The sequence below is a fragment of the Saimiri boliviensis genome, chromosome 6, assembly GCF_048565385.1.
Source record: "Saimiri boliviensis isolate mSaiBol1 chromosome 6, mSaiBol1.pri, whole genome shotgun sequence".
Classification (NCBI taxonomy): domain Eukaryota; kingdom Metazoa; phylum Chordata; class Mammalia; order Primates; family Cebidae; genus Saimiri; species Saimiri boliviensis.
The window spans coordinates 58,140,559-58,159,948 of NC_133454.1; the positions used below are offsets into that span (position 1 = coordinate 58,140,559).

The 19,390-nt window shown below is 45.1% G+C and overlaps 3 non-coding genes across 3 annotated transcripts; 2 read left to right on the forward strand and 1 right to left on the reverse strand.

Moving 5' to 3' along the window:
• Positions 1–2,509: 2,509 nt before the first annotated feature.
• On the reverse strand, positions 2,510–2,700 carry LOC120364877 (U2 spliceosomal RNA). The gene has a single exon (XR_005580006.2). It is a non-coding gene; the product is annotated as a U2 spliceosomal RNA (small nuclear RNA).
• A 7,327-nt stretch (positions 2,701–10,027) lies between these two features.
• Positions 10,028–10,218, forward strand: LOC120364878 (U2 spliceosomal RNA). The gene has a single exon (XR_005580007.2). It is a non-coding gene; the product is annotated as a U2 spliceosomal RNA (small nuclear RNA).
• Positions 10,219–16,946: 6,728 nt separating this feature from the next.
• On the forward strand, positions 16,947–17,137 carry LOC120364873 (U2 spliceosomal RNA). The gene has a single exon (XR_005580003.1). It is a non-coding gene; the product is annotated as a U2 spliceosomal RNA (small nuclear RNA).
• The last annotated feature ends 2,253 nt before the right edge of the window (positions 17,138–19,390 follow it).

Genomic DNA, 19,390 nt, shown 5'->3' on the forward strand with positions numbered 1-19,390 from the left:
TCTTTGTTCCCCATCCAATCATTCTCCCTACCAATCATTTATTGCCCTTCAATAGAATTCCTCGTTTTCCCTCCTATAATCTGTTCTACTAGAATTCAGGTCCCCATTCTTTCTGTTATCTCAAAATGGTATATGAGTTTCTGTAACTCATTGGAAAGTTGGGTCTTCATCCTGAAGGCTCCTGTGTATACAGATTAAATAAATTTGTATGCCTTTTCTCCTATTATCTGACCTGTCTCATGCCAGTGATTCTTCAGTCAACCTTTAGGGCCCAATGGCCATGGTCTCCACAAATACAGAACTCTCTTACTTCTCTAATTAGGCTAAGATGACCACAGTGCTCCTACAGTACTAGTCACCATATACTATGCTTAATATTGCCATGGAGGTTGACTGCACTGACTCCTTGAATATACCTACCAAACTGGTCCCTTTATCTTATCAATGTGATGAGCCTGAAATCCATAACATATGGTGAAATTTTGTTTTATAAGAACGGTATTCTATGACCAAATAGACCTTTTTTTCCTAGATGGAGCCTTTTTTTTTATTTTTCCCCAAGATGGAGTCTCGCCCTCTCACCCAGACTGGAGGACAGTGGTGCAATCTTGGCTCACTGCTACCTCCACCTCCCAGGTTCAAGCAATTCTTCTGCCTCAGCCTCCCTAGTAGCTGGGAATACCAGCCACACCACTACACCCAGCTAATCTTTGTGTGTTTTGGGTGTTTTGTTTTGTTTTGTTTTGTTTTGTTTTGTTTTGTTTTGTTTTGTTTTAGCTCTCATGGGAGGAGCGGGGGATCCAGAGTATAGCCAGACCACAACAATCCCTTAGGTGGCACTGGCTATGGGTCAGGCGCTATTCTCAACGCTGCGCACACATGCAGGTGACCAGCAGAGGTCAATAGAGTTAAGCAGGATGGAGTGGGAACATACCCCTTACAAGCAGTGAAACACCTGGAATGGAAGGTGCAAGATCCAACATCGGCAAGCAGGTGGGGGTCAGTCTCAGCCTTTGCTGAGATTGTGGCTCTGTGGGCTGCACTGGTTCATTCCTTCATATGAAGGCGGATGGCTCTTTCCAGAGTTTTCGTGTGACAGAAAAGGCAGAGGGAAGTTTCCAGTATTATGCAGTGTTTCCTCTCGTGAGGGCCCCTGCGTGGTTTACCTATGTCTACACAACTCTAGCGTTTCTCCTTCTCTGTGTACAGTCCACACAGATGGGCAGTCAAAACATAGGACACTTCTCCAGGAAAGCCAATATGTTCCATTGTCTGCAGAATCATTTCAAATTTTTTAAGATTAAATTCGGGCTCCCCCATGAGCTCACCATACCCACCAGCCACAGCTCCCCCTGCCCCTGCGTCCTTCTGCACACCACAGGCTGCAGCACCCACAGGCTGCAGCACGTGCGCTGTGGTCATGGGTGTGCCTTGCAGTTTCACAACCCAGGCTTCCCACCCTGCCACTCCCTGAGGTCACGGCCATTATTCCAAAAGAAATCCCATACACATCAGTGATCATTCTCCATTCTCTTCCCCACCCCCAGCAGCCAGCAAACACTAATTTACTTTCTGTTTCTACAGATTTGCCTATTCTAGACAATTCATATAAATTGAATTATGTAATATGTAACTTTTAGTGTCTGGCCTATTTCACTTGGCGTAATGGTTCCAAATTTCATCCACCTTGTAGCATGTATCAGTGCGAGTTTATTATGCCTAATCTGAAATCTAAAATGCTTCAAAATCTGATTTTTTTTTACACATAGACACATATGTTTATTGAGGTACTATTTAGAATAGCAAAGACTTTGAACCAATTCGAATGCCCATCAGTGATAGGCTGGACAAAGAAAATGTGGCACATATAACACCATGGAATGACCATTCAGCCATAAGAAAGAAAGAGTTTGTTTTCTGCAGGAACATGGATGAAGCTGGAAGCCACCACTCCCAGCAAAGCGACACAGGAACAGAAGACCGAACACTGCATGTTCTCATCCACAGTGTGAATTAAACAATAAGAACACGTGGACACAGGAAGTGGAACATCACACACCTAGCCCAGACGGTAAGCGGGGGGCAAGGGGAGAGAAAGCGCACATTAGGACGAATCCACGGCTTGCAGGGCCTGGAAGCTACATGACTGGTTAATAAGTGCAGCAAACTACCATGGCATATGCAAAGCCATGCAACAAACCTGCAGGTTCAACACACATATTCCAGATTTAAAAAACAAAGGAAGGAAGAAACAAGGCAAAAACATCTAAGTCCAGGATGGGTAAGTAGGACACCCCATTATTCTAAAAAAAAAAAAAAAACACAATCACTCAGCGATTAAGCTGAAATTAAAGTACTTCTAAACCATCAGAAACCACAATATACTTTCGAAAAACTGAAAACTTTACAGCACTCTCAAAAACTAAAGAAAACTGGTCTGCCTGAAACTAAAAACAAACTACATTGCAATAATGTCAGCTCTAATTTTGCAAACCAATTACACCCCCCGAGGGGGTGCACCGTTCCTGGAAGTACTGCAATACCAGGTCGATGCGCGGAGTGGATGGAGCAAGCTCCTATTCCATCTCCCGACTCCAAAAATACATTTAATATATTGTCCTCGAATAGAGGACGTATCAGATATTAAACTGATAAGAACAGATACTACACTTGATCTTAGCCAAAAGGCCGAGAAGCGATGCCGTGGCCTCCGCCCCCGCAGTCACCGCCCCCCTCTCATCCACATTCAAGTCGCGGTGAGAGCTCCAGCCTCGCTCCTCGTCTCAGTCCCTTGATCTCTTCCACACCACTCTTGATGCCATTACACACTCGGGCTGATTTCTTATTCTCCAGGTTTGAAAAAGTAAATCTTACACCCGAGATTATTCCGGCATTCCCGGGCTTTCATTTCAAATTTGCATGCCCCGCCCTTCGTCAGAGGGCGTGGCCTCCGCGGTTGACTCCGCCCCCGAGGCCGCCTCCGCAGGGATGGCCGGGGCTTCCTTGCTTGTATCAACTGAGCAAAGAGACAAAACCGAAATAGACTGGGGGGCGACGGCGAGAGGGGTCTGTAAAAGGGGTCTGTAAAGGCGGAGGGTGGTCCACGTTTTCCTGGAGAAAGACAAGGTCCCAGGGCATCATCACTAGAGGAGCCCAGGCTGCGCTGGGCCTTTAGTTCGTCCACAGCTGGCAGAGAGACCAGCTTCGTACCTGCTGGACCAGGGACCCGTTCCGAGTGGGGGAAGCGGAAGGCCTGGAGGGGCCTCCCAGGGCAGGGACTGGCCTTCCTCTGCCAGGCAAGAGGCTGACAGCAGACACCTGGCAGAGGGAGGCGGCGCGTGGACGGCGAAGGCCCAGCGAGGATCCTCCCCAGCCCTGTGCCTGCGACTCCTGTGGCTTCTGTGCACGGACCCTGTCCTGTGCTGTGTAGGGAAAGTTGCCTCTCTCTTGGGACGTGGATTCCTTCCACCTCCTCCTCTCCTGGTTACTTTTGACTCGACTCAGGTTGTCAGGACGCCGCTTGGGTATCACCCCTCCGGGAAGCAGTCCCTTAACGAAGGGCCCTCGGCACCCGCCCCATGTGTGACTAGTAGCCCTTCTACGTATTTCATCACACCCTGTTATTTGTATCAGCTACTCCACTCACCACCCTTCTGGGCAATCCTTTGTCTCCCCACCCCACGAAATCCTGTCATTGGGGGCTGGGACCCTCATCAGTACTTACCCGTTTCCCCGCGCTAGTCGGGTGCCTGGCATGTGGAAGGCACTCAGTAAACGCTTCAAAATCTGAAACTTTTTGAGTGCTGAAATGGCGCTCAAAATAAAATAAAATAAAAACAAAAATGATGATGCTCAAAGGAGATGCTCATCGGAGCATTTTGGGATTTGGGATTTGGGATTAGAGATGCTCAACCATAAGTAAATACAAATGTCCCAAAACTTGAAAAAATCTGAAATTTTAAAGTAAAATAATCAAATAATAAGTGCAAATCAAATAAAAATTTTAAATCAAATAATAAATGCACATAGCAAAAAGACATAGGTGAGTCTTTTATCCCTGACTCTTGGGACCACCCCAGCACTTCTTAAAGTCAATTACGATAACTCGTTCTGTTTTCATTCCTTCCATAGGTATTTCTTATGAACATAGATAAACACATATATGTAGTCCCCCTTTTATATAAACAGTACCATTTAGCACAGTCTGTATTTTTTTTCCTTGAAATTACAGCTTTAAAAATCTTTCCATGGCCATACTTATAGTACCACCTTATTCTCTCAAAGAGCTATATAGTCTTTTCCTTTCTTTCTTTCTTTCTTCCTTCCTTCCTTCCTTCCATCCATCCTTTCCTCCTTCCTTCCTACCTTCCTCTCTGCTTCTTTGAGTTTGATTGTTTTGGGTTCCTTATATAAGTGAGAACACATAGTATTTTTTTTCTGTGCCTGGCTCACTTCACATAGCATAAGATTCTCTAACTCTATCCATGTTGTCACAAATAACAGAATTCCCTTCTGTTAAAGTCCAAATAGCATTCCATTGTGTATACCTCCAAATTTTCTTTATCCATTTATCTATCAATGGGACACTTAGTTTGATCCCATCAGTTGGCTAATGTGAATATGTAAACGAACAGGTTTTCTTTTATTTTTGTTTTTCTTTGTGTGTGTGTGTGTGTGTGGCTTTTTGTTTGTTTGTTTGTTTCACAGAGTCTCTCTTTTATCCAGGCGGGAGCACAGTAGTGAAATCTCAGCTCACTGCAACCGCCACCTCTCAGCTACAAGCCATTCTCCCACCTCAGCCTCCCAAGTAGCTGGGACTACAGGCATATGCCACTGTGCTGGGATTATTTTTGTATTTTTTGCAGAGTGTGAGTTTTGCTATGTTGCCCAGACTGGTCTCAAACACCTGGGCTCAAGCAGTACACCTGCCTGGGCCTCCTGCAGTGTTTGGATTACAAACATGAACCACTGTACCCAGCAATACAATGACTAAGGGAGTGCAGACAAACTTATTCCAAATCTTTTGGGTAAATACTCAGAAGTGAGATTACTGGATCATTTGGTAACTCTAAGTTTTTGGAGGAATCTGCATATAACTTAACGGCTATCCTAATTTACATTCCCATCCATCTACTGCTCTTTAAATGGGAAGCTTTGTTGCAATTTTAAATATTTTATATTGTCTTTTAAATTCTTTTAAGCCACTTATACCTTGTACCATTTCATTAATATTTGGCTATCTGTTATCATACAGGCTAGGCACAGTGACTCATGCCTGTAATTCCAGCACTGTCACACTTGATGGATTCTTTCTGCCCAGAAAAATCAACGCCCTGAGGATAGCAGGTATCACAGCAAAGAAAGAGTTTCATAACTGCAGGACCAGCCACACCAAAGAATAGGAGGTATTGCCCAAATATGCCTCCCCAAAATTTTGGAGGCTAGAGTTTTTCAGGGTAGTCTGCTAAGCAGCGAGCTCAGGCACTGAAACGATTGTCTGGAGATGAAAACACAACGGTGTCTAAAGTGTCTTTGTGTAATTGCCTCAGTTCCCAGGACGGGGTCTCAGGATCAGTAGCATCTCTTGGTCTGCTAAATCTGAAAAATATCTCAAACACCAGTTCTTTTTTTTTTTTTTTTTTTTTTTTTTTTGAGACGGAGTTTCGCTCGTTACCCAGGCTGGAGTGCAATGGCGCGATCTCGACTCACCGCAACCTCCGCCTCCTGGGTTCAAGCAATTCTCCTGCCTCAGCCTCCTGAGTAGCTGGGATTACAGGCACGTGCCACCATGCCCAGCTAATTATTTGTATTTTTAATAGAGACGGGGTTTCACCATGTTGACCAGGATGGTCTCCATCTCTCAACCTCGTGATCCACCCACCTCGGCCTCCCAAAGTGCTGGGATTACAGGCTAAGCCACCGTGCCCAGCCCAAAGACCAGTTCTTTATTTCACAATAGTGATGTTATCTATAGGAGTAGTTGGAGAAGTTAAAAATCTCATGACACCCCAGTTATGTGACTCTGGAGCAGCAAACAACTTATGAGAAACAATGCTAAGAAATGATAGGTCACTGTTTAACTATACCTATTCTTTACCAAAGTTCAAGCCCCTGCCATAATTCTTTCTGATTGATTGATTGAGTCTCACTCTGTTGCCCAAGCTGGAGTGCAGAGGCGAAATCTCAGTTCACTGTAACCTCTGCCTCTCCCCTCCCAGATTCAAGCAGTTTTTCTACCACATCCAGCAAATTTTTGTATTTTTAGTAGCAACGGGGTTTTGCTATGTTGGCAAGGCTGGTCTTAAACTCCTGACCTCAGGTGATCCGCCCACCTCAGCCTCCCAAAGTGGTGGGATTAAAGGTGTGAGCCGTGACACCCACCCTACAGTTGAACTTTAAAACAAAGATGATAATAGCCTCTTCCTGAAACTAGACCCTTCCTAGCTTTGAGACTGAAACTACTATTGTAAAACTAAAAGTTAGCCACAGGGTTAGAATCTTGGCTTAAGAGTCATATAGTCAGAGTTCACAAAACTTGTTACATCCTCAATTGCTCCTGCAGATAATATCACTGTACTTATTACAGTAATTATAGATAATACCACTATTATAGATATCACATGTCTAAAAATAGACTTAAAATAATAAAAATAGTTCCATTATGGCCGGGCGCGGTGGCTCAAGCCTGTAATCCCAGCACTTTGGGAGGCCGAGGCGGGTGGATCACGAGGTCAAGAGATGGAGACCATCCTGGTCAACATGGTGAAACCCCGTCTCTACTAAAAATACAAAAAATTAGCTGGGCATGGTGGTGCATGCCTGTAATCCCAGCTACTCAGGAGGCTGAGGCAGGAGAATTGCCTGAACCCAGGAGGCGGAGGTTGCGGTGAGCCGAGATTGTGCCATTGCACTCCAGCCTGGGTAACAAGAGTGAAACTCCGTCTCAAAAAAAAAAAAAAATAGTTCCATTATATAGAAAAAACAACTTTTTTTTTTTAATTTAAAATATTTCTTTCAAAAATAAAAAAGATGGGGTTTCACCATGATGGTCAGGCTGGTCTTGAACTCCTGACCTAAGGTGATCCACCCACCTCGTCCTCCCAAAGTGTTAGGATTACAGGCCTGAGCCACCACGCCCGGCCAACATATTTTTTTCTTTTTCTTTTTTTTTTGAGACGGAGTTTCACTCTTGTTACCCAGGCTGGAGTGTAATGGCGCAATCTCGGCTCACCGCAACCTCCGCCTCCTGGGTTCAGGCAATTCTCCTGCCTCAGCCTCCTGACTAGCTGGGATTACAGGCACGCGCTACCATGCCCAGCTAATTTTTTGTATTTTTAGTAGAGACGGGGTTTCACCATGTTGACCAGGATGGTCTCGATCTCATGACCTCGTGATCCATCCCCCTCGACCTCCCAAAGTGCTGGGATTACAGGCGTGAGCCACCGCGCCTGGCCAACATATTTTTTTCTACTAGACAACATGTTTTCTTTCCTCTAAGTAAAAATCATCTTTCTCTACTTTTAAGCTAAAAGTTTAGTCTGCCACAGTTTCATGGACAGTAGCAGAGACATAAGACTCCTTACTCAGAAACAAAAGATTTTGTTACAGTAATTGCAATAGTCAGACTACTAGCATTTTCTGTGACGATTTCTGAGCTCTAGTTTATGCAGGCCGGGGCAAAAGAGAGCCAGGTGACACCTGCGCCTGCAGTGATCTGCGCTACAGAACGAGAGGCCTGAGCTCAGGAAATATGAATATTTTATATTAGACCTTAAACATGCCTGCCCTTTGCCATTAACACAGTCTTTTAAGTCTGTTTGCTATATTACGTCCTTGAAAAGATAGTCTAGAACAAAGGCAGAAAAACACAAGACATGCAGAAACAGGAAAGCCCCTGGAGAATTATTTCCCAACATAGTGTAGAGAAACCTTTAAATGCTACTTGGGACCAGTTTAGGTGGCTCATGCCTGTAATCTCAGCACTTTGGGAGGCTGAGGTGAGTGGATCATCTGAGATCATGAGTTCAAGACCAGGCTGGCCAACACGGCAAAAACCCATCTCTACCAAAAATACAAAACAATTAGTCGGGCGTGGAAGTGCACACCTGTAGTCCCAGCTACTCGGGAGGCTGAGGCAGGAGAGTTGCTTGAACCTGGGAGGTGGAGGTTGCAGTGAGCCGAGATCACATCACTACATTCCAGGCTGGGTAACAGAGCGAGACTCCTTCTCAAAAATAAAAATAAAATAAAATAAAAAATGCTACTTGCAATATAAATGAAGATTTCATAAAATTGGAAAATCTACCCTATTCTTGGATAATACCAATAAATATAGTGGAAAGTCCAATTACTCCTAATCTATAAATTTAATGCTAATCTAATTAAAATACCAATAAGTGGAGCAACAGAAACACTCCTTCATTGCTGGTAGGATTACAGAACAGTGTACTTTGAGATTCTACTCATAAAAAAAAAAAAGAAAAGAAAAGAAAAAAGAAAGAAAAAAAAGAAAACAGTGTAGCTTTAGGCCCTGCACAAGTGGCTCACTCCTGTAATCCCAGCACTTTAGGAGGCTGAGGTGAGTGGATCACTTGAGGTGAGGAGTTTGAGACCAGCCTGGTCAACATGGTGAAACCCTGTCTTTATTAAAAACAAAAAAAAAAAATAGCTGGTCGTGGTGGCTGACTCCTGCAACCCGAGCTACCTGTAAGGCTGAGGCAGAGAATATCTTGAACCCCAGAGACAGAGGTTGCCATGAGCCAAGATCACGCCACTGCACTCCAGCCTGAGTGACAGAGCAAGACTCTGTCTCAAAAACAAACAAGAAAATGGTACGGCTACTTTGGAAAACAGTTTGGCAGTTTCTTAGAAAGCTAAACATTGTCTTTCAAATCATCTAATAATTATGCTCTTAGATATTTACCCAAATGAGCTGAAAACTGTGTTCACACAAAATCCCAAACATGGGGCTGGGCACAGTGGCTCACTCGTGTAATCCCAGCAGTTTGGGAGGCCGAGGAGGACGGATCACCTGAGGTTGGGAGTTGGGAGAGCAACCTGACCAAAGCGGAGAAAGCCCGTCTCTACTAAAAATACGAAAAAGAAAAAATTAGCCGAGCATGGTGGTGCATGCCTGTAATCCCAGCTACTCGGGAGGCTGAGGCAGGAGAATCGCTTGAACCTGGGAAGCAGAGGTTGTGACGAGCTGAGACTGCACTATTGCACTCCAGCCCAGGGAACAAGAGTGAAACTTCGTCTCAAAAAAATAAAAATAAAAATCCCAAACATTTTAACCAAGATGTTCTTCAGTAGTTGAATGGATAAACTGTGATACATTCGTGTAACGAAATATTATTCAGTAATGAAAAGAGCCATCAAGCCCCAAAAAGACACGGCAGAAACCCAAATGCAAACTGCTAAGTGAGAGAGGCCAGGATGCAAAGGCCATGTGCTGTATGATTCTAACCACATGACATTCTAGGAAAGGCAGAACTGTAAAGATTGTAATGAGATCAATTGTCAGGGATTCCGTGGAGGATCAGGAAGAGCGGGATGAATAGGTGAGCCATGGGATTACCAGGGCAGTGAAACTGCTTATTCTGTATGACATTGCAATGGTAGACACATGGCAGGTATCTCCCCCAGGCCCCCTCGCCTTCGTCCCCAGTCTCTTTCGGTTCCGTCCTTTCGCTCGGTTGAGACAAAGAAGGAAGTTGCCACCAGCGGTGCCCCGGCTCTCCCTGCGGAGGCGGCCTCGGGGGCGGAGTCAATCGCGGAGGCCACGCCCTCGGATGAAGGGCGGGGCATGCAAATTTGAAATGAAAGCCCGGGAACGCCGGAACGATCTCGGGTGTAAGATTTCCCCCTTTTCAAACGTGGAGAATAAGAAATCGGCTCGAATGTGTAATGGCATCAATAGTGGTGTGAAGAGATCAAGGGACTGAGACGAGGAGCGAGGCTGGAGCTCTCACCGCGACTTGAATGTGGACGACAGTGGGACCGTGACTGCGGGGGCGAAAGCCACGGCATCGCTTCTCGGCCTTTTGGCTAAGATCAAGTGTAGTATCTGTTCTTATCAGTTTAATATCTGATACGTCCTCTATTCGAGGACAATATATTAAATGTATTTTTAGAGTCGGGAGATGGAATAGGAGCTTGCTCCATCCACTCCGCGCATCGACCTGGTATTGCAGTACTTCCAGGAACGGTGCACCCCCTCGGGGGACACAATCGGTTTACAAAGATAGAATTGAAAATACTGCAGAGTGTTTTGTTTGCATTTGGTTTGTGAGAGATGTCGGTTTCTGTGTTGTTTTTAAGATACTTTTAAGGCTTTTTCTTTGATAAAGTGTGGGCGGAAACGGTTAGATTTCTGTTTGAGGATCAAAAGGGGGTGACTCTTTTAAGAAACAGAATTCATTAGTTACCCAGTCTAGGCTTTTAACTTTTTTCTCTTCAAAAAATTTGAGTTCCTGAATGCAGGTGCGGAACCTGCAGGTTTGTTGCATGGCTGTTCCTGTCCCATGGTAGTGTGCTGCCCCCTGTCAACCAGTCATCTATATTTGAAGGCCCACATCGCAGGTATTGTGTCTTTCTGCTAATGCGCTCTCTCCCCTAACCCCCCGCTCCAGCCCTTGGTGTTCCCCCTCATTGTTGAACTCACACTGTGGGCGAGAACCTGCGGTGTTTGGTTTTCTGTTCCCGTGTCTGTTTGTTGGGAGTGATGGCTTCCAGCCTCATCCGTGTTCCTGCAGGAAACATGAACTCATTCTTTATCGCTGCATGGTCATTCCATGGTGTTATATGAGCCACATTTTCTTGGTCCAGACCATCATTGATGTGCATTCGAGTTGGTTACTAGTCTTTGCTAGCCTATTTTTTTAATATCACCGCTCCCGAAAGTCTTTGCTATTCTAAATAGTGCCTCAATAAACATACGTGTCCATGTTAAAAAAAAGTTCAGATTTTGAAACATTTTAGATTTCAGATTAGGCATAATAAACTCGTACTGATTCATGCTACGAGGTGGATGAACGTTGGAAACATTTAGCCAAGTGAAAGAAGCCAGACATTAAAGGTTACATGTTACATAATTCAATGTGTGTTAAATGTCTAGTATAGGCAAATCTATAGAAACAGAAGCTGTTATTGTTTGCCTGGGGGTGGGGAAGAGAATAATGGAGACTGATTCCTGATGTGTATGGAATTTCTTTTTGGAATAATGAACATGTTCTAGAATTTAATAGTGTTAATGGTCACACAATTCTGTGTACACATAGAACTAAAACTACCAAAACGTATACTTTAAAACCGTGAATTTTGGCCAGGTGTGGTGGCTCACAGCTGTAATGTCAGCACTTTGAGAAGCTGTGTGGAAGGATTGCTTGAGATCAGGAGTTCAAGACCAGCCTGGGCACCATGTCGAGACCTCATCCCTATCAAAAATGGAAATAAATTAGCTGGGTAAGGGGGCTCATGCCTGTAGTCCTACCTACTGCGGAGGTGAGGTGGGAGGATCGCTTGAGCCCAGAAGATCAAGGCTGCAGTGAGCCACACTCATGCCAGTGCAACAGACTGAGCCTCTGTCTTTAAAAATAATAAAGGAATAAATTTTATAATATGTGAATTTAAAGAACTGGATGAGAAAGAAATCAGATCAAATCTGGCTCTGAATTCCCATCTCAGTAACCTGGTGGGCATTCAATCTCGGGGATTCTTTTTTTTTTTTTTTTAGAGGGAGTCTTGCTCTTGTTGCCCAGGCTGGAGTGCAATGGCACAATCTCAGCTCACTACAACCTCTGCCTCCTGGAATTTCAGCAATTCTCCTGTCTCAGCTTCCCTAGTAGCTGGGATGACAGGCACCTGCCACCACACCCGGCTAATTTTTTGTATCTTTAGTAGAGACAGTGTTTCAGCATGTTGGCCAGGCTAATCTGGAACTCCAGACCTCAGATGATCCACCCGCCTTGGCTCCCAAAGTCTTGGGATCATAGAGGTGAGCCATCATGCCCAGCTCAATCTCAGGCATTCTTTTTTTTTTTTTTTTTTTTTTTGAGACGGAGTTTTCGCTCTTGTTACCCAGGCTGGAGTGCAATGGCGCGATCTCGGCTCACCGCAACCTCCTCCTCCTGGGTTCAGGCAATTCTCCTGCCTCAGCCTCCTCAGTAGCTGGGATTACAGGCACGCGCCACCATGCCCAGCTAATTTTTTGTATTTTTAGTAGAGACGGGGTTTCACCATGTTGACCAGGATGGTCTCGATCTCTTGACCTTGTGATCCACCCACCTCGGCCTCCGAAAGTGCTGGGATTACAGGCTTGAGCCACCGCGCCCGGCAATCTCAGGCATTCTTATGGCTGCTTCCTGCCCCTTAAGGTCTCCAGGAATCCAGAAAGCTGACATAGACCAAGAAAGAAACTTCTGTATTCAGTTTGCAACATGACTGTTAATATTGTCATCGTCTCAACCCCCATTATACTTTGAAGTCTTCTGGTTCTCATGTTTACATGCTGTACCTGGGGATGGGAATCTAGGACCATCTTGGGACCCAGTGCCTATGCTACAGCCCACAGTGCATCCCCACCCTGCACTGAGTCTTACAGCTCCATAACCCCTAAGATAAGAAAGTTCTCAAGACTCCGTTCTATGAGAAGCAATGGACCACTCTCTCCTCCTGGGCTGCAGATGTCTTCTGCTTGCCCTTCCCTCCTTAAAACATTGCTTCTCTCTCTCTCAGAGGCACCTAGCATCATGAGTCAAAACTTTCCCAAAGGACAGGATGAGAGGATATTTTCAGGCAGCCTCTGCATGCCACGGAGGTCCTGTCTTCCTGCTTAGAGTGGAGGAAGTGAAATTTTCTGGGAAAAAGAAGTTATTATCTCAATATTCAATTCGAACATCCCGACACAAGGGCTATAAATTGGTTGAGAATTGTCCTCTCCCCAGCACATTGGTTCTAGCCTGAGGCCTTGGATTCAGAGAGATAAACAGAGATCTCTGTCTACTCTATCAGGATCATAGCTGACCTAAGCTAATGATGTCAAGCCCAGGTAGGAAAGAATGATGTTAGTCCAATCCTCCCAGAAGCAGATGCCAGGACAGGATTAAACCTAGAAAGACTGTGGTTTTCGTTTTAAGGGCAATACTCGTAAAGAAAACAGTAGTGTGGAGAGGAAGGGCAGCAGGAGAATGCTAGAACACAGCAGATCATGATTTAAGAAACAGAGAGGGCTGGTCGAGGTGGCTCACACCTGTAATCCCAGCACTTTGGGCAGCTGAAGCTGGCGGATCACCTGAAGTCAGCAAGTCAAGACCAGTTGGCCAACATGAAAAAACCCTGTCTCTACCAGAAATACAAAAATTATACGGGAATAGTGGTGGGTGCCTGTAATTCCAGCTAGTTGGGAGCGTCGAATTGCTTGAACCACAGAGGTGGAGGTTGCTGTGAACCAAGATCGCCAAAAGAAAGGAAGAGAGAGAGAGAGAGAGAGAGAGAGAGAGAGAGAGAGAGAGAAGAGAGAGAGAGAGAGAGAGAGAGAGAAAGTGTTTGGGTAGAAATGACCTAACTGCCATGCAGTTAGGGGACGTTTCAACAAGACCATCCGGAGGCCTTGCGCCAATCAGCAGAAAAAAGTACCCCGGGTCTTCCAGAAAGGGATCTGCCTTAGTGAGTATCTCCCAACACTCACGTCAGTGGTGAGAGAGTTTCACACATATATGGAAATGGGGTTTCAAGGGCAGCAACTGAAACCGTGGGTCTCTTACGCTGCTCCCCACCAGAGGAGACCAGCGAGTGCCTGTGAAGGTTCATGAGAGTAGGACAAAGCACAGGGAAGGCTGTCGCTCTCTACACATTTCACTGAATAGGAAAATAAAGACGATCTGGGTCTTAAGGTCATTTTAAGAGGCAGCTTAGGAAAACGGAGACACTACTGGTTTGGCAGTTGACAGAGCTCCTGAGAGGGGACATGGCAGTACCATGCTAAAGTGAGAAATGTCCGTTCTTCACTTTGCTGCTCTTTACAACCAAGGGTTCCAATGCCCTTAAGTTCCAGACATTTTCAGAGTTGTTTTTCTTTTTCTTTGACAGGGAGTCTCACTCTGTACTCTGTTACCCAGGCTGGAGTGCAATGGCGCGATCTCGGCTCACCGCAACCTCTGCCTCCTGGGTTCAGGCAATTCTCCTGCCTCAGCCTCCCGAGTAGCTGGGATTACAGGCACGCGCTACCATGCCCAGCTAATTTTTTGTATTTTTAGTAGAGACGGGGTTTCACCATGTTGACCAGGATGGTCTCGATCTCATGACCTCGTGATCCATCCCCCTCGGCCTCCCAAAGTGCTGGGATTACAGGCGTGAGCCACCGCGCCTGGCCAACATATTTTTTTCTACTAGACAACATGTTTTCTTTCCTCTAAGTAAAAATCATCTTTCTCTACTTTTAAGCTAAAAGTTTAGTCTGCCACAGTTTCATGGACAGTAGCAGAGACATAAGACTCCTTACTCAGAAACAAAAGATTTTGTTACAGTAATTGCAATAGTCAGACTACTAGCATTTTCTGTGACGATTTCTGAGCTCTAGTTTATGCAGGCCGGGGCAAAAGAGAGCCAGGTGACACCTGCGCCTGCAGTGATCTGCGCTACAGAACGAGAGGCCTGAGCTCAGGAAATATGAATATTTTATACTAGACCTTAAGCATGCCTGCCCTTTGCCATTAACACAGTCTTTTAAGTCTGTTTGCTATATTACGTCCTTGAAAAGATAGTCTAGAACAAAGGCAGAAAAACACAAGACATGCAGAAACAGGAAAGCCCCTGGAGAATTATTTCCCAACATAGTGTAGAGAAACCTTTAAATGCGACTTGGGACCAGTTTAGGTGGCTCATGCCTGTAATCTCAGCACTTTGGGAGGCTGAGGTGAGTGGATCATCTGAGATCATGAGTTCAAGACCAGGCTGGCCAACACGGCAAAAACCCATCTCTACCAAAAATACAAAACAATTAGTCGGGCGTGGAAGTGCACACCTGTAGTCCCAGCTACTCGGGAGGCTGAGGCAGGAGAGTTGCTTGAACCTGGGAGGTGGAGGTTGCAGTGAGCCGAGATCACATCACTACATTCCAGGCTGGGTAACAGAGCGAGACTCCTTCTCAAAAAAAAAAAATAAAATAAAATAAAAAATGCTATTTGCAATATAAATGAAGATTTCATAAAATTGGAAAATCTACCCTATTCTTGGATAATACCAATAAATATAGTGGAAAGTCCAATTACTCCTAATCTATAAATTTAATGCTAATCTAATTAAAATACCAATAAGTGGAGCAACAGAAACACTCCTTCATTGCTGGTAGGATGACAGAACAGTGTACTTTGAGATTCTACTCATAAAAAAAAAAAAAGAAAAGAAAAGAAAAAAGAAAGAAAAAAAAGAAAACAGTGTAGCTTTAGGCCCTGCACAAGTGGCTCACTCCTGTAATCCCAGCACTTTAGGAGGCTGAGGTGAGTGGATCACTTGAGGTGAGGAGTTTGAGACCAGCCTGGTCAACATGGTGAAACCCTGTCTTTATTAAAAACAAAAAAAAAAAATAGCTGGTCGTGGTGGCTGACTCCTGCAACCCGAGCTACCTGTAAGGCTGAGGCAGAGAATATCTTGAACCCCAGAGACAGAGGTTGCCATGAGCCAAGATCACGCCACTGCACTCCAGCCTGAGTGACAGAGCAAGACTCTGTCTCAAAAACAAACAAGAAAATGGTACGGCTACTTTGGAAAACAGTTTGGCAGTTTCTTAGAAAGCTAAACATTGTCTTTCAAATCATCTAATAATTATGCTCTTAGATATTTACCCAAATGAGCTGAAAACTGTGTTCACACAAAATCCCAAACATGGGGCTGGGCACAGTGGCTCACTCGTGTAATCCCAGCAGTTTGGGAGGCCGAGGAGGACGGATCACCTGAGGTTGGGAGTTGGGAGAGCAACCTGACCAAAGCGGAGAAAGCCCGTCTCTACTAAAAATACGAAAAAGAAAAAATTAGCCAAGCATGGTGGTGCATGCCTGTAATCCCAGCTACCTGGGAGGCTGAGGCAGAGGAATCGCTTGAACCTGGGAAGCAGAGGTTGTGACGAGCTGAGACTGCACTATTGCACTCCAGCCCAGGGAACAAGAGTGAAACTTCGTCTCAAAAAAATAAAAATAAAAATCCCAAACATTTTAACCAAGATGTTCTTCAGTAGCTGAATGGATAAACTGTGATACATTCGTATAACGAAATATTATTCAGTAATGAAAAGAGCCATCAAGCCCCAAAAAGACACGGCAGAAACCCAAATGCAAACTGCTAAGTGAGAGAGGCCAGGATGCAAAGGCCATGTGCTGTATGATTCTAACCACATGACATTCTAGGAAAGGCAGAACTGTAAAGATTGTAATGAGATCAATTGTCAGGGATTCCGTGGAGGATCAGGAAGAGCGGGATGAATAGGTGAGCCATGGGATTACCAGGGCAGTGAAACTGCTTATTCTGTATGACATTGCAATGGTAGACACATGGCAGGTATCTCCCGCAGGTCCCCTCGCCTTCGTCCCCAGTCTCTTTCGGTTCCGTCCTTTCGCTCGGTTGAGACAAAGAAGGAAGTTGCCACCAGCGGTGCCCCGGCTCTCCCTGCGGAGGCGGCCTCGGGGGCGGAGTCAATCGCGGAGGCCACGCCCTCGGATGAAGGGCGGGGCATGCAAATTTGAAATGAAAGCCCGGGAACGCCGGAACGATCTCGGGTGTAAGATTTCCCCCTTTTCAAACGTGGAGAATAAGAAATCGGCTCGAATGTGTAATGGCATCAATAGTGGTGTGAAGAGATCAAGGGACTGAGACGAGGAGCGAGGCTGGAGCTCTCACCGCGACTTGAATGTGGACGACAGTGGGACCGTGACTGCGGGGGCGAAGGCCACGGCATCGCTTCTCGGCCTTTTGGCTAAGATCAAGTGTAGTATCTGTTCTTATCAGTTTAATATCTGATACGTCCTCTATTCGAGGACAATATATTAAATGTATTTTTGGAGTCGGGAGATGGAATAGGAGCTTGCTCCATCCACTCCGCGCATCGACCTGGTATTGCAGTACTTCCAGGAACGGTGCACCCCCTCGGGGGACACAATCGGTTTACAAAGATAGAATTGAAAATACTGCAGAGTGTTTTGTTTGCATTTGGTTTGTGAGAGATGTCGGTTTCTGTGTTGTTTTTAAGATACTTTTAAGGCTTTTTCTTTGATAAAGTGTGGGCGGAAACGGTTAGATTTCTGTTTGAGGATCAAAAGGGGGTGACTCTTTTAAGAAACAGAATTCATTAGTTACCCAGTCTAGGCTTTTAACTTTTTTCTCTTCAAAAAATTTGAGTTCCTGAATGCAGGTGCGGAACCTGCAGGTTTGTTGCATGGCTGTTCCTGTCCCATGGTAGTGTGCTGCCCCCTGTCAACCAGTCATCTATATTTGAAGGCCCACATCGCAGGTATTGTGTCTTTCTGCTAATGCGCTCTCTCCCCTAACCCCCCGCTCCAGCCCTTGGTGTTCCCCCTCATTGTTGAACTCACACTGTGGGCGAGAACCTGCGGTGTTTGGTTTTCTGTTCCCGTGTCTGTTTGTTGGGAGTGATGGCTTCCAGCCTCATCCGTGTTCCTGCAGGAAACATGAACTCATTCTTTATCGCTGCATGGTCATTCCATGGTGTTATATGAGCCACATTTTCTTGGTCCAGACCATCATTGATGTGCATTCGAGTTGGTTACTAGTCTTTGCTAGCCTATTTTTTTAATATCACCGCTCCCGAAAGTCTTTGCTATTCTAAATAGTGCCTCAATAAACATACGTGTCCATGTTAAAAAAAAGTTCAGATTTTGAAACATTTTAGATTTCAGATTAGGCATAATAAACTCGTACTGATTCATGCTACGAGGTGGATGAACGTTGGAAACATTTAGCCAAGTGAAAGAAGCCAGACATTAAAGGTTACATGTTACATAATTCAATGTGTGTTAAATGTCTAGTATAGGCAAATCTATAGAAACAGAAGCTGTTATTGTTTGCCTGGGGGTGGGGAAGAGAATAATGGAGAGTGATTCCTGATGTGTATGGAATTTCTTTTGGAATAATGAACATGTTCTAGAATTTAATAGTGTTAATGGTCACACAATTCTGTGTACACATAGAACTAAAACTACCAAAACGTATACTTTAATACCGTGAATTTTGACCAGGTGTGGTGGCTCACAGCTGTAATGGCAGCACTTTGAGAAGCTGTGTGGAAGGATTGCTTGAGATCAGGAGTTCAAGACCAGCCTGGGCACCATGTCGAGACCTCATCCCTATCAAAAATGGAAATAAATTAGCTGGGTAAGGGGGCTCATGCCTGTAGTCCTACCTACTGGGGAGGTGAGGTGGGAGGATCGCTTGAGCCCAGAAGATCAATGCTGCAGTGAACCACACTCATGCCAGTGCAACAGACTGAGCCTCTGTCTTTAAAAATAATAAAAGAATAAATTTTATAATATGTGAATTTTAAAAACTGGATGAGAAAGAAATCAGATCAAATCTGGCTCTGAATTCCCATCTCAGTAACCTGGTGGGCATTCAATCTCGGGGATTCTTTTTTTTTTTTTTTTTTTTTTTTTTTTTAGAGGGAGTCTTGCTCTTGTTGCCCAGGCTGGAGTGCAATGGCGCAATCTCAGCTCACTACAACCTCCGCCTCCTGGAATTTCAGCAATTCTCCTGTCTCAGCCTTCCTGGTAGCTCGGATGACAGGCACCTGCCACCACACCCGGCTAATTTTTTTGCATCTTTAGTAGAGACAGTGTTTCAGCATGTTGGCCAGGCTAATCTGGAACTCCAGACCTCAGATGATCCACCCGCCTTGGCTCCCAAAGTGTTGGGATCATAGAGGTGAGCCATCATGCCCAGCTCAGTCTCAGGCATTCTTACGGCTGCTTCCTGCCCCTTAAGGTCTCCAGGAATCCAGAAAGCTGACATAGACCAAGAAAGAAACTTCTGTATTCAGTTTGCAACATGACTGTTAATATTGTCATCGTCTCAACCCCCATTATACTTTGAAGTCTTCTGGTTCTCATGTTTACATGCTGTACCTGGGGATGGGAATCTAGGACCATCTTGGGACCCAGTGCCTATGCTACAGCCCACAGTGCATCCCCACCCTGCACTGAGTCTTACAGCTCCATAACCCCTAAGATAAGAAAGTTCTCAAGACTCCGTTCTATGAGAAGCAATGGACCACTCTCTCCTCCTGGGCTGCAGATGTCTTCTGCTTGCCCTTCCCTCCTTAAAACATTGCTTCTCTCTCTCTCAGAGGCACCTAGCATCATGAGTCAAAACTTTCCCAAAGGACAGG